The sequence below is a fragment of the Strongylocentrotus purpuratus genome, unplaced genomic scaffold, assembly GCF_000002235.5.
Source record: "Strongylocentrotus purpuratus isolate Spur 01 unplaced genomic scaffold, Spur_5.0 spur5_scaffold_8, whole genome shotgun sequence".
Classification (NCBI taxonomy): Eukaryota; Metazoa; Echinodermata; class Echinoidea; order Camarodonta; family Strongylocentrotidae; genus Strongylocentrotus; species Strongylocentrotus purpuratus.
Genome location: NW_022145614.1, coordinates 16,330,611 through 16,345,285, shown reverse-complemented (window position 1 = coordinate 16,345,285; position 14,675 = coordinate 16,330,611). Strand labels below are relative to the sequence as shown.

The following is a 14,675-nucleotide window of genomic DNA, read 5'->3' as shown; positions in this document are numbered from 1 at the left end:
TGACTTTAGTTCATTATAGGCATGTGCTAGAAAAACTGATACCCATTCCACTTAACCAGTTTTTAAAGATAATTTCGATCAGATATCTTGAAATCCGCAGGATCGATTAACTCTTTGCAAAAATCTCAGAACAGCATGGCTATACAGCCCCATCATGAAAACTAAAGGGGTTTCATATTTTACCCCAAGGAATCGGCAAGCTCTTTAAAAATACTATTTAAACATGAAATCTGGGGTCTCTTAATTATAAGTTGGAAGAAAAATCATCAATATTGCAATTCTTTTCTGATCATTTTAAAGATTAATGGTACGCCACCTGGTTTTGTTCACCAAAGACTTGCCTGCAAATAATTATGATGAAGAATCACCATGTAGATGTAATACGGCAATGTAAATCCACTTATATCATGGTTTCTTATAACCCTTATCTTTCTTCCATGAATTATGTAATGATATTCTAAAATAATTTCAATATAATATACCTACTTGATAGAAATCTTCCAATCCAATAATATATGAATCGGATCTAGTATATGGCTCTATTATGGTGACGAAGCAGAAAACAAATTTATATGCTTTTAGATATGATTAAAACGAATACTTCCAACGTAAGCAAGTAATCGTTATTGACAATTATGACAACATATTATGACAACGTGCATAGCTAAGGGAGCGCGTGGCATCATCGAATGGCGAATATACATAAATAATTAAGAAGAAAAAAAAGAGAAACACGAAAAGAACTATGAACAGAGAGATTGTAGGTGATGAAAAGTGAATCTGTTACTTCCATTAATTTTGTAGTGTGTTTGTTTGTTTGATTTGATTTCTGCATGTTTCAACATAAAAAAGTAATTTACAAACTATGTACATAATATAAATATTCTCAAAAAATTCAAAATGCAATATTATCATATCATAATATAACTAAATTGTATAATATTACCTTTAAAAGACCACCACGTTGACAAATCTATACAAAAATTACATGCTTTTATTAGAGGGTGTCCTTCAGTAAGTTATTCAAAGAGATTCGATCATACACAGTATGTCCTCCGTAGGAGGACTAGAGGGCCAACTAAAATCGTGACCTTTGACATTTCATAGGTTTTGCATTGGATGCATTATGGGGGTTTTGTCCGATTTGAACGACGGTTTTGGAGGGTCAATGAATATTCATGAGCAATGACGTAAACAATACGCCAACTACTGTTTGCTGATTGGCCATCGACAAAATGTTTTATGTATTAAGTCATGCATAAAACATTTTTTGCATTCCCAGAATTCCCTACGATTTGAGCACGAAAATGGCGGTTGTATGAACTGCAACTTTCAAGTTATTCAATTACGAACAATGAAACATTTTTCTTTTAAGTGAATTTCTATTATAATAGAAGTTTGTCAAGTACATCTCAGTTGAGCAGAAAATCTTCAGGCGAACATCGACATCAAAGTGATACCATACGGATACCAAAAAAAGTAAGTAAAGATCCATTTTGTGTGAAGATCTCTGAAATGATTGTGATGTGTTCGTCGTTGCAGTGAGGGGCTCTCTGCATTGTCACAACGTATTATTCCCTATCCCATCCCTTTCTTTTGTCTTACCAAAGAATATTAACTGATTGAATTTACTCTAATTTAAGTCGTCGACGGTAATATTTTTAGAAATAATCAGGAGTTTACCGTAGGTTATTTCATTACAGCACATCTCATAATTTTAAGTTAAGTTCACAGCTTGATTACCGATAGTAATCAATGGTAGATGTAGACCTGTTGGATAGACTGCGCAAATGGCTCATTGCTAGTCCAAGCCGATGCGATTTCGTCGAGCGGTTTATGATTTTCAATTCGCCGGTGCTAGCCGGCTGTAACACTCCACCAAGAAGCGACTGCGTTTCCTGAGCTGGCGCGGCTGTAACTTTACAGTGTAGGCTACACTTTAGTCTTACTGTAAAGCCTAGGCTAGTATTCATAGCATAGTCTAGCCTGAATTTTCTGTCTCTTTCGTTCGTTAGCCTCTGATTTGGGTAGAGTCGGCTCCTCTCAGCCAACCCTACCCAAATCAGAGGCTAACGAACGAAAGAGACAGAAAATTCAGGCTAATTAAGTTAAGGCATAGATCTAGATCTAGATAGACTAGGCCCTGGCCTAGGCTAGGGTCTAGTCTAGATCTAGTCATGCTAGTGTGGCATTATGTATCCAGGTCCAGCTTAGTTCGGATAGGCTAGATAGACTAGACAAGAACAAAACAAAACAAAAAGGGTGTCACTTCCTAGCTTCCTAATTTTACCCCCACCCCCACCACTCTTTTTTTCTTGATTGTGCTCTAACTTCTAAGTTATGGCACTGTGCCTTGTTTGAAATATTTAGAGGAAAATGACATGTTTTTAGACTTTAGAGAGAAAATAGGTTTATATTATTTGTGTATTACTAATGTCCGAATATTTACCTTGTTTACAGTAAAGTTTCAGGACTATATGCTACCCCTTTTTATTTGGTATGGCATGGGTATTTCTAACTGTAGTCTAAAGGACATTAACCAAGTTATAAACTGATAACTAATGCAAGCATTTGATATTATTACTTGCACGAACCTTACTAAGTTTCTATTTTCTTTTAATTGTAGATCCTATGGAACCAAGAAGCAGATAATGACCACAGAGGTGCAACAGAGACTACCAGTACCTGATCATCCTATGTTATGGTGTAGATCTCAGGAACAGGACACCTAAGTTGAACTCTGTCAAGGTATGTTTGTATAAAGTTCGAAAATATTTAGGCTGTATAATCTAAGGCTAAGCCCATGCCAACATCGCACTCATCTTGGACTAATCACCAATTACCATCTTAATTATAATGTTGCATTATATCTTGTAATTCTCATTTATTCTCTAGCTTTATTTAGGAGACAAACTACGGTGTTGCTTAATAAACAAATCACTTTATTCCCTCAGCATGATATTACAATATGTATTCAAAGGGATTTTTTTTTATTCTTCAATAAAATAAATATTACATATCAAAATTTTTCTCACAAAATCTAACAACTGAACAGTAGATACTCCTAGTCCTATGCTTATAAACAACTTACAATTATTCCATAGACTTCTACCTCTACATGCAGACCCTACTGCCTGTTGTATGTAGCAAATGTTTCACAAATAATAATAATAATTTTAAAGTTACTTGTTCAATAATTGGAAATAAATATAAACCTTTACTCTATTCTTCAAAAAAGGCCCTATTAGATAAACATAAGTCTATAATTTTGTAATAAAACTAAAATGTAAGACCTAAAAGTGGGAAGGTACTATTAAAAAAAAATCTAATGTAGTGCAGCTAGTTTTAATCTTATTTGCTTTCTCTCTTTTTGTTTGTATTATGCAGGTTCTCCCATGCAGAAGGATTGATACCCAGGCTTCTTTCTATCCACCCTCATCTTGAGAACTCTTGAGATCTCTACATCATCTCAGATATCCACGCTACACCACAATGGGGACTACAAGAGAACCGGCGGTGTGACTGAGATGATCAGCACATTTTTTTTTTATCTACAAGGCACTCTGCAGGTAGACTGGGAATTATGCACAAGGTAGTCAATGGTCTCTCTGCCTTTCCCTTGAAAGCCCTATTTTCCTTCACATATCACAAACACGGGAGAACCATGACCTCCAGTTGCACCAAGCCAGAAGCGACATAGATCAGTTTGTATTTGCCCAACTCTCCGTCCCATAGTTTAATAATGGAACTGACTTCCAGCAAATGTAGTGTGTACCGACAGTCCTGCCAGGTCGAACTGCAAGGGACTACTCCTGAGGCATCTAATGCCCTTATCACATTAAAAAAATATCACCTGTCTTCCTCACATCCCTTCACTAGGTCATCTTCGTGATAAGCTGCATAGCCCTTTGAATATTACCAGAAGAAGAAGAAGAAGAGGTATATCGAGGATCATAAAAGTATTTATATGTTCTTTTAAATGTGTGTACATGTAAGATACAGGTAGCTTTAATCTGAATTAAAATTCTGACCAATATATTAGGAATGCTGAACAGGATACTAAATTCAAGGTGGGGGAAATGAAATGATGTAGGAATAGTACAATAGTACTAGTAGTACTGTAATAGTATTAGTAATAATTAGAGGATAACAATAATAATAGTAATAATGATGACAATGAACAAAAATGTCCAATGTAAAAGAAAAAGTACTCCTAGCAACTGCCCAAGGGAAACATAAAAAGTGGTCTTTGTAGACAGGTTCCTTTAGTACATGTTTCAATGAGAAACCATTTTCAAGGGAAACAAAAATGTGGTCTTTGTAGACAGGTGGTCACTAAAGCAGGTTTGACTATATATATACCCATGCTGTACATAGTAATGTAGCATGTTGATAATTGAATAAATCATATGGATTTTATTTTAATATATCTATTTTTCTAAATCTATAGTAAAATTATACAACTGAACAATTTTAAGTTCAAGAGACGACAGCCACCCCTCCCCCGTTCATTTGTTACCTTTCTTTAGTTCAGGTTGTATTTTAAAAGATCATCATAGAAAAATTTATGTTCATAAATTATAATAAAATTAGTTAATACTGCTTAATCCTTTTCTTTTCATTTTCTTATTTTTGGAAGGTATGTGATGATGCTGGTGATTATAATCATCTTTTCTAATGAGAGAGAAGAGAGAATGTATTAAGAGAGTGATCAAGGTTGAAGTATAAATGTAGTTTTAAAAATGGTTTACAATAGAGAAGGGGGGGGGGGGGGGGGCGGGGGAAGTTAAATAAATAATAACTCGGTTCCAAAATGACACCATGTATGATCATGGTGGTGGTGATGGGGGGGGGGGGGGGGGGGGGTAATAGGTCCTATGGAAACGTCAGTATTGGAAGGGGGTCCTGGATTGAAAATGATAATGTCGGGGGGGGGGGGGTGGATGCAAATTTTATTGCATAGGGGGCACAATATGAAAGATCATTGAAGGCGAGGCGAGAATGATTAATTATTTGGGCACTAAAAATCTGAAAATAGCACTTGTTGAGTGGGCTAAATGATCTGCGAGATTTTTCAGAAGTCATATAAAAGAGTAAAATTTGTAACCCCTACTAATAATTTTTTCAGAGGAATCACAGACAATAACGATTAAGAATGATAAAATTTACATTTATTATATATGATACACAACTTGATGCAATATCCTGAACACATACATATGGAATGACAGTTCTTTACAAAAAAAAGTAATCAACTACAACAATCACTTGTTGTGAAATGTACATGTCATTATAAAAATATCTCATAGAGCTTTTCTCAGAAGTCATACAGTAGAGTAAATTTCATAACCCCTACTGATCATATTTTCAGAGGAATCACTTGATGCAATATCCGGAACACATACATATGGAATGACAGTTCTTTACAAAAAAAAGTAATCAGCTACAACAATCACTTGTTGTGAAATGTACATGTCATTATAAAAATATCTCATAGAGCTTTTCTCAGAAGTCATATAGTAGAAGAAATTTCATAACCCCTACTAGTCCTATTTTCAGAGGAATCACAAAAAATAACAATTAAGAATGATAAAATTTACATTTATTATATATATGATACACAACTTGATGCAATATCCTGAACACGTACATTTGGAATGACGGTTCTTTACAAGAAAAAGTAATCAGCTACAACAATCACTTGTTGTGAAATGTACATGTCATTATAAAAATATCTCATAGAGCTTTTCTCAGAAGTCATACAGTAGAGTAAATTTCATAACCCCTACTGATCATATTTTCAGAGGAATCACTTGATGCAATATCCGGAACACATACATATGGAATGACAGTTCTTTACAAAAAAAAGTAATCAGCTACAACAATCACTTGTTGTGAAATGTACATGTCATTATAAAAATATCTCATAGAGCTTTTCTCAGAAGTCATATAGTAGAGTAAATTTCATAACCCCTACTAGTCCTATTTTCAGAGGAATCACAAAAAATAACAATTAAGAATGATAAAATTTACATTTATTATATATATGATACACAACTTGATGCAATATCCTGAACACATACATTTGGAATGACGGTTCTTTACAAAAAAAAGTAATCAGCTACAACAATCACTTGTTGTGAAATGTACATGTCATTATAAAAATATCTCATAGAGCTTTTCTCAGAAGTCATATAGTAGAGTAAATTTCATAACCCCTACTAGTCCTATTTTCAGAGGAATCACAAAAAATAACAATTAAGAATGATAAAATTTACATTTATTATATATATGATACACAACTTGATGCAATATCCTGAACACATACATTTGGAATGACAGTTCTTTACAAAAAAAAGTAATCAGCTACAACAATCACTTGTTGTGAAATGTACATGTCATTATAAACATATCTCATAGAGCTTTTCTCAGAAGTCATACAGTAGAGTAAATTTCATAACCCCTACTAGTCCTATTTTCAGAGGAATCACTTGATGCAATATCCAGAACACATACATATGGAATGACAGTTCTTTACAAATATTATCTCATCACATTTTGAATATGAGTGTATTTGACGTGCAATATACTTTTTATGTAATTTTCTTTTCTTTTTCTTGCAACGACTCACAATCTAAAATTGAAAAATCTCACATTGCCCTCACAAATTATATTTCACCTTTAACAGAACTCATCCTTCTCTTCAAGAATTGTTTTACATCTAAATTGATGGTAGATATAGCTAGGGGTAATTGTGTATTGCCTCAGCACACAAAAGGTGCTAAACATTGAAAGCTATGTAGCTAGTGGTCCCACGTTAGTACAGGCATACTCGAACACCAGAAAACTTGTCATTGGTAATGTAAGACTTGACACATATTTCCTAAATAAGTGGAGGTACATGTCAATTTTCTATCTTCAAGGATCTTCAATACCTTTTTCACACCTACTTTACATTCTAGAGATAGACGTCAATTTGAAATAGAGTGCATCTATATTTTACAGATATGTGGTGCAGGGTAATGAATCTAAACAACTTTACAAATAAATTTGCAACTTAACCCCATTTAAATAGCAGTTGTTTAGATATTCCATGTCATATCAACGCAAGATTGCTATTCCTTATACTGTACAAACATGTAGGCCTATATGAGACATTTCATGTTTATGTAGAGTCCACCGTAAATCTCTTTTTTAAATTGGCATGCCAACTATGAGCAGTAATACCAAAATCAATTGTACAAATCAATATTTACATTAAGTTGTTATATTTGAACGAGTGATTTTATTTCTCTTACATGAAAGTCAATCAAATCACAGATTCTAAAACCCACAATTTACATGTACATGTTGTAAGTTAATCACAGTTTTGTAGTCTAATGAATTATTAACACTAACATTAAGATTCACTGATTGTATGTGATGATTATTCTTGATAATCTATTACGCACTCGTTTGCCAATTAGCTTATTATTAAATGATCTAGTAGCATGTTTAATACGTACGATTAAATACTTATCAATTATTGAGCGAATTAAACCTGAAACATGATTTGCATGTGCTTCTTGTTCGCACATATGATTATCTAATCTACTGAACAAGTTGTTAATATTAAGGTAATCTAAACAAGTACGTTGGATGGTATGCCTCAAATCCTTTGGCACATCGTATATCTTCCCTTCACTAGGGGCATGCCAACGAAATGCCTTCTCGGCCGCTTTGCAGATAGTATGTACTGACTGCGATGGATATTGGAGGCCACCATTGTCACGCAATTCTATCAGTAGCCTTTCCTCAGCTGGGTATGGAGGTTTTTTTGTATCCAAAGCAGATAGGCAGACCTCACACTTGTCCTGTTTAGATGTGGAATAAATTGGTTAATAGAAGAATAAGTTTTCAGTAGATAAGATAAAGGTCAGTCTTTTTTAATTCCCAATTATTGTTAACAAAATGTCATTCATCATTTATTTATCAGTACAGTACCTCCAGTGGCGTACGCAGGATTTTTTCAAGGGGGGGGGGGGGGGGGGTTAAACATTTTAAATCGCGCCGAAAATTTTGCAACGCCTCAGCCAGCCGGTCGCTGAATAAGGGGGGGGGGGGGGGGGGGGGGGGGAGGTAAGAGCACATTTTTTTATTTTTTGGGGGAAATGGAAATTTCAAAATTTGGCCGACCGATTTTTCGTTCAATGGGGGGGGGGGGGGGGGGGGAATCACTTTTTTGGGTCACCTTTTGCACAAAAAATATAACATTTTAAAAAAAAAAAAATTGAGGGGGTTTCATCAAAAATCACACACATAAAATAAAGTGACTCGGTAACATTGTTGAAGGTTGATGAAAAAGCTGCGTATTTTTTGTATGAAATTTTATTTATTATATTCCTTCTACTGTATTAACCCTCTAACATGCCAAAAATCCTGAAAAAAATTCTCAAACCTCAGAGATATTTATGGTTTTCTTTGAAGGTTTTCACTGTGTGACACCCTCTTAAAGTAATTATTTTAGTATACATCTTCCTCAAGAAAAGTGTTTATATTGTTTCAATTACCTTCCTTTTCTCTTTTTTCAGTGAGTGTACTACAAAACCTGCAATGTAGGTAACAACATTCTCCTGGTAGTCTGTCAGATCACCAGGGTCCATGGCGGTCTGGTATTGAGAAGATGCTCCTGTGCCTTCTGCTTCAGCTTCTTGGGACGTAGTGGGTTGTGTGGTAGAGTCACTGCTGATGGGTTGTGTGGTAGAGTCACTGCTGATGGGTTGTGTGGTAGAGTCACTGCTGATGGGTTGTGTGGTAGAGTCACTGCTGATGGGTTGTATGGTAGAGTCACTGCTGATGGGTTGTGTGGTAGAGTCACTGCTGATGGTTGTATGGTAGAGTCACTGCTGATGGGTTGTGTGGTAGAGTCACTGCTGATGGGTTGTGTGGTAGAGTCACTGCTGATGGGTTGTGTGGTAGAGTCACTGCTGATGGGTTGTGTGGTAGAGTCACTGCTGATGGGTTGTGTGGTAGAGTCACTGCTGATGGGTTGTGTGGTAGAGTCACTGCTGATTTCCAGAGGTAGTGGAACAGGTTCAGGACTTAGCATATCTAGGAATGGTATTACATTCCCGTCGTGAGAGGCCCTTATCCGCTTGCTGATAATAACTCTCCTGTGAGCAAGATTCGACATGCAGGTAAAAAGGTATACATTTGTTATGTGTGGATAACATTAAATTATTTATGAAATTAAAACAATTATAGTCATAAACAGAAACACCAGAATAAACCTCAGTAACCTTTTCAAAATTCATTTCATTGTAACAGATGAGAGGTGAATTGTTGTGAATGTTATTTTGATTCTTTTTCTAGTAATTAAAAGTCATTTCAGTTCATTATTATTGGGATTTACTTTGAATAACATGGAATAACAGTAAATATATATACAATTAATGGTGTGCTTCCTGATGGTCAAGCATTCAGGTAAAACAGTTATTCCTAATTTTTAAAAATACAATTTACCTTCTCTGTAAATGCACTGTTATTTATCAATACCAAACCTGTTGAGGTAGACATTACCTGTAGGCGGCACGAAACTGCGAGGCTGTGGGATTATTGTTCCATCCAAGTCTCTTGCGAATTGTGTTGAAAAACAGCTCTAAGTGGTCTTGAGAAACCCGATACATGAGTAGTCCTCTGAAAAGGTGAGAAAATGGGAAATCCAACATTAATAGAAAACAACTCTTAAACAAAGCACAAAAACCAGGGAGGCAAACAATAATTGAATGATGTTGCAAGCGAGATTAGAAAGTTACGTATATTATTTGAAAGTATATGAATGATTGGGAGTTTGATATTAGGCAATTCGGTACAGTCAGGTAATTCCGAACAACTTTCAAATTTCTTTGAACAATATTTTCGTTAATGTATGACTCAGAAGGGTCTTTTCTTCATAGATCGGACCTATACAAATATGCCTTCTATATGAGATGGCATCTCAGCGAAGAATATAGGATGTGTATGTGAGATTTGAATGTTTAATATTCAATTCATATTGAACAGGTTGAAATATAATACGGCTATACAAGCTCTTACAGTATCAAAGAGAGAACAAAAATAGATCACCTCAGACTATCCCTGTCAACAGTGAAGAATCTATTTGCCATTCTGATAACTGCATCTATTGCCAGACAAAGACCTATGATCGGTGTTTGTTTTCTCCCAGTTGCTAGCCGTTTGCCATCTTTGGTCTTCATTGAGAGAAGCATTCGCCTTGTGTCTAGTAGGAAGGGCTCCCATTGGTATCTGTTCCTGGGAGTAAGAGGGCCTTTATATCCCTTCTCAAGATAGTTCCGGCAGTTTAGACGGTCAAATAGCCTGATTGATAAAATTAAATTTGAATGTTATTATTAATTTATTGAAAATTGTTAATATTTATTTCAATTTTTGTCGTTAAAATTCTTAATGGAATTAAAATGATTTTTTAATTATTGAAGCTTTTTGAAAATTTTGAGATGCCATTTTTAATAGTAGAATACTATCATATCGCAAAACATCATACCTTGTGTGTTAAGTTCAGGCAAGTTGTAAAAATCAATGATTTCTTTAGGTTTCCACATTCCGATGCACACAAAAGTATCACACTATCCATTTTCATTTTTCTCAATTTACCTGTCAATGATCTTTATCCAGGTCACTGTTGAGTCACTGTCTCCAAAGCCATCAAACTGTTTGATTCGAAGAAAATCTATCGCCGTTGCTGTTGAATTACTCAATATCTGCACAGCATACCTTACCTGTTGGTATTGGTTTTAATTTTATATAAATTGTATTGATTAGTATTAAATTATATGTACATGATAAACTAGATAAAGTGGGGGAACAGAGGAAGACAAAAATAATGTTCTGAAAATGGACGAAATGTTCATGTTAGACCAAATAGGGCAATATGACAATTGGAAAAAAATGGCAATCTAACATTTCATCATAATTCATATTCAATAAAATTCAGTTATCACTTTTAACAAGTAATAGGCGGAGTGACAAAATACCTTCATCTTGTGGTTTTCAAAGTCGATATGTTCTTGTTTGAGCTTGGTGGCTAACTTCAGACCTTGTTCACGCTGAATTCGCTCAAGTTCCTTGATGCAAGTCCAGCTGATCTATGAACGAGTAATATAATTGATGATACTTGCTTAAAATGTTAAAACGCAATCATAATATATTTACTTCACTGGAATCATATTCGTTTCTAACAAATCCAACGATTCCTCATAAAATTCATTTTTACTGAACAGAAAGAATATTGATTTATAAATTGTATTTAGTCAGTTGGAACTTCATGATAAGAAAATGAATGACGTCTGAAATTGATATATTATGAAATTAATTTTACAGGTTTCTGTTTTCCGCAATTTCTGTGTTAATTTTAATTGACTCACCTTTTTGTCTCCATTGTAGAGCAAGACCTCCTGTTCTGCGAGAAGGTTTCTCAAGAGTTTGATATTATGAACAACATCAAACAGAAACGAGATGTCTTGGTGTGTAGTTGGATGCGGGAACGTCCCACGAAGGGCATCAGCGTGAAGCGAAACACCGAGGTATGTCGCCATTGTCTTGTTGATTGCAGCACCGTCACACACCAATGCCACAACATCTATCCTGTGTTGATCAAGGATCTCTAGACATTCCTTAACAAGGAATGCCTGTTGAGGACCAGTGATCCCATGGCATAGGAAATATCCTATAGGTGTTCTGATATGTGAATTGAGAGCTGTGATCATGAAAACAATCACTTGAGTAGCAACATCTTCTCCGTCGATCCCAATGAACTCATCCTTTACAATGTCATATTCCACGCCTTTCTTGATTGACATGCCATCCATCATAAGAGTCCATTTAAAGGATTTGCCCATCTTATCCTGCATCCTTGAAATACCTAGCACAGACTCCATGGTAAAGCCTGGTTTACCCTCTACAGCCTGTAGGAGTTTAGATAATGTCCCTTTGGATGGGAGCGACAACATCTCACGTAGAAACTCATAACATCGGGGACTGTAGTAGCGGATAGAGAGGCACAATCTTTTAAGTTCGTTTGAGTAACGTCTACCTTCCTTCGCCTTCAAGTTATTTTTCAGTTCATTATCGATAAGTCTGATGGCATCTTTGTTCTTTTCAATGTGCAAGAGTTCTTGTGTGATTGATGGTTGGGTAGCTTTCAGTTGATCGACAATATCCTGGAAATCAAAACAAATGTCATCAAAGTGCATTGTTATTGCTCTTATTCTTATTTATAACATTTTTAGTGCTCTTTTAGGACCTCAAATTACTATGAAGGTAATATTTTACACCCCAAAATGTGTGAAATTTAGCCAATACGATCATACTAATTCAACTCCATGCCTATCAAAAAGATACGGTGACCTTTAAAGGTAAAACAAAACTTAATTAACCCTTTAAGAAGAGTTACGTCATCCCTTTTGTCAAATGTATGTTTTATATATTTTGTCAGATATTTTTAAATGGCCTACAAACTACGAGGCCTTCTGATTGGTTAGAAGTTAGTGAAAAGTGATCTGTCACGTCACGAAACGTTGTATATGCTTCGTTGCTGCACATTGCACAAAGACGGTGGTCTGGTACTTCTTCACCAGTATAGTACTTGCAAAAATTATCTCGAGTGTATAAACTGTGTTGTTATCAGGGGCGTCGCTAGTGGGGAGGGTGGGGTGTAAAGAAACAGAAAAGCTAGAATAAACCACTAATTACCACCAAATATTATATTAATCCCAAAGTCTAAAAATTTAAGCTTCGACTTTTCATTAAATTATTAGAGAAAGAAGACGGTTCGATGTATCGTTTCCTTGTCTGAATTTGAGCCCCCCCCCCCCTCCCCGCGAAGCGCGGAGGCTTCGACGTTTCATTGAATTATTAATATTAATCCTTGTCTAAACTCAGCCCCCCCCCCCCCCTTTGCTTTCGACGTTTCATTAAGTGATTATAGAAAGAAGACGATTCGTTGTACTGTTTTCGACCCTTAATCCTTGTCTAAATTCAGTCCCCCCCCCCCCCTTTGCTTTGACGTTTTATTAAATTATTAGAGAAAGAAGACGATTCGTTGTACCGCCTCTTAATCATTTGAATTTTCAAAAATGTTTCTTTGTCCGACGGATAAAAAAAGTCAGTTCGTAGGGGGAAAACAAATTTTTCGGCCGACCGACACAAATACATCTCACCGACTTCAAACTTCTACGTTGATATAGTACACGAGGATCGAGCCAAATAATAGACACAGCGGACCCGACACAGCAACATATTCATCTATGTGTATCTTTCTTGCCCCTCGACGTGGTAACTCCACCCATCATCCCCCCTCCCTCTCACACTCCCACCCCTCTTCTCTCAGGCTCTTACCCCCCCCCTCTCTCCTCTCTTTCATCAACGGTTTCTTTTGTTTCCCTTTTTCTTCTTTTTTCCTTTTCTTTCTTTTCCTTTTTTTCCCCTCTTTCTCTTACTTTCTTCTCTTCTCTCTCCTTTCTTTACTTTCTTTTCATTTTCTTTTCTTTTTTCATTTCAATTTTACCAACAATATCCTGACAGGTGGGGGTGACGCACCCCCGCCCCCCCCCCCCCCTTTAGCAACGCCCCTGGTTGTTATCCCATTATTCTTTTTAAAGAAATGCAATTCCTCATGCTCTCGCACCTCTCTTCTATCTTTTTTAATTCTCCCTAATTTTTTTCTTTTCTCCTGTAACTCACAAAAATTATCTCTTTCTCCCCTTTTCCATCTTTTTTTTGGGTTCCAGTTCTTGTTTTTTTGTTTTGTTTTGTTTTGTTTTTGTTTTGTTTTGTTTTGTTTTGTTTTGTTTTGTTTTGTTTTGTTTTGTTTTGTTTTGTTTTGTTTTGTTTTGTTTTGTTTTGTTTTGTTTTGTTTTGTTTTGTTTTGTTTTGTTTTGTTTTGTTTTGTTTTGTTTTGTTTTGTTTTGTTTTTGTTTTGTTTTTTTTTTTTTTGTTTTTTGTTTTTTTTTTTTTTTTTTTTTTTTTTTGGGGGGGGGGGGGGGTTCACGCCTGGCAAGAGGGACTCCATATTATGCACACTGCAAAATTGCGTGCCTACCCCCCCCCCTTTCCAGTTAAAAAAAAAAACACCTTTTTATGATATCATCCCCTTTCTTTCTTTCTTTTCTCTTCTCATTATTCTCCTTTTTCCCCTTTTCTCTCCTCCGTCTTTCCCCCTTTCTTTCTTTTCTCTCCCCCTCCTTTTCTTTTTCCCCTTCCCCCTTTTATTTAGCGGGGGGGGGGGGGGGGGGGGGGGGCACATGCCCTCTGTGCCTCCCGACAATCCGCCACTGTAACATGTACATGTAGTTCGAGGTTAATTCTATTTAAAGGTCCTTACAAAAAGAGGAGAGCACTGTAACACCCCACCCCCTAGCTCTCCCTCCTAGGAGCACCATCTCTGGTATAAAGGAATTCTGTTTTTTCATACCAAAAAAAAAAAAAAAAATAATAATAATAATACCAAGTTTCAGTAAATAGTAACTAATATCCTTACATGCATAGTGGTTATTTTGGAAGTACTCCTTTGGCATCTCTTTTTGAATCGTCGAATTTCGTTTCCTTGTACTTTCAATGCTGCTTCAAAATTTCTTTTACGTGAACGTGGACTGCATTTCGATTCATATTCGTGGTCAAAG

At 35.8% G+C, this 14,675-nt stretch overlaps 1 long non-coding RNA gene across 1 annotated transcript; it reads left to right on the top strand.

The window, feature by feature from the left end:
• Positions 1-1,372: 1,372 nt before the first annotated feature.
• LOC115920147 lies at positions 1,373-3,847 on the top strand. Its single transcript, XR_004062201.1, has 3 exons — positions 1,373-1,479; positions 2,627-2,748; positions 3,388-3,847. It is a non-coding gene; the product is annotated as an uncharacterized LOC115920147 (long non-coding RNA).
• The last annotated feature ends 10,828 nt before the right edge of the window (positions 3,848-14,675 follow it).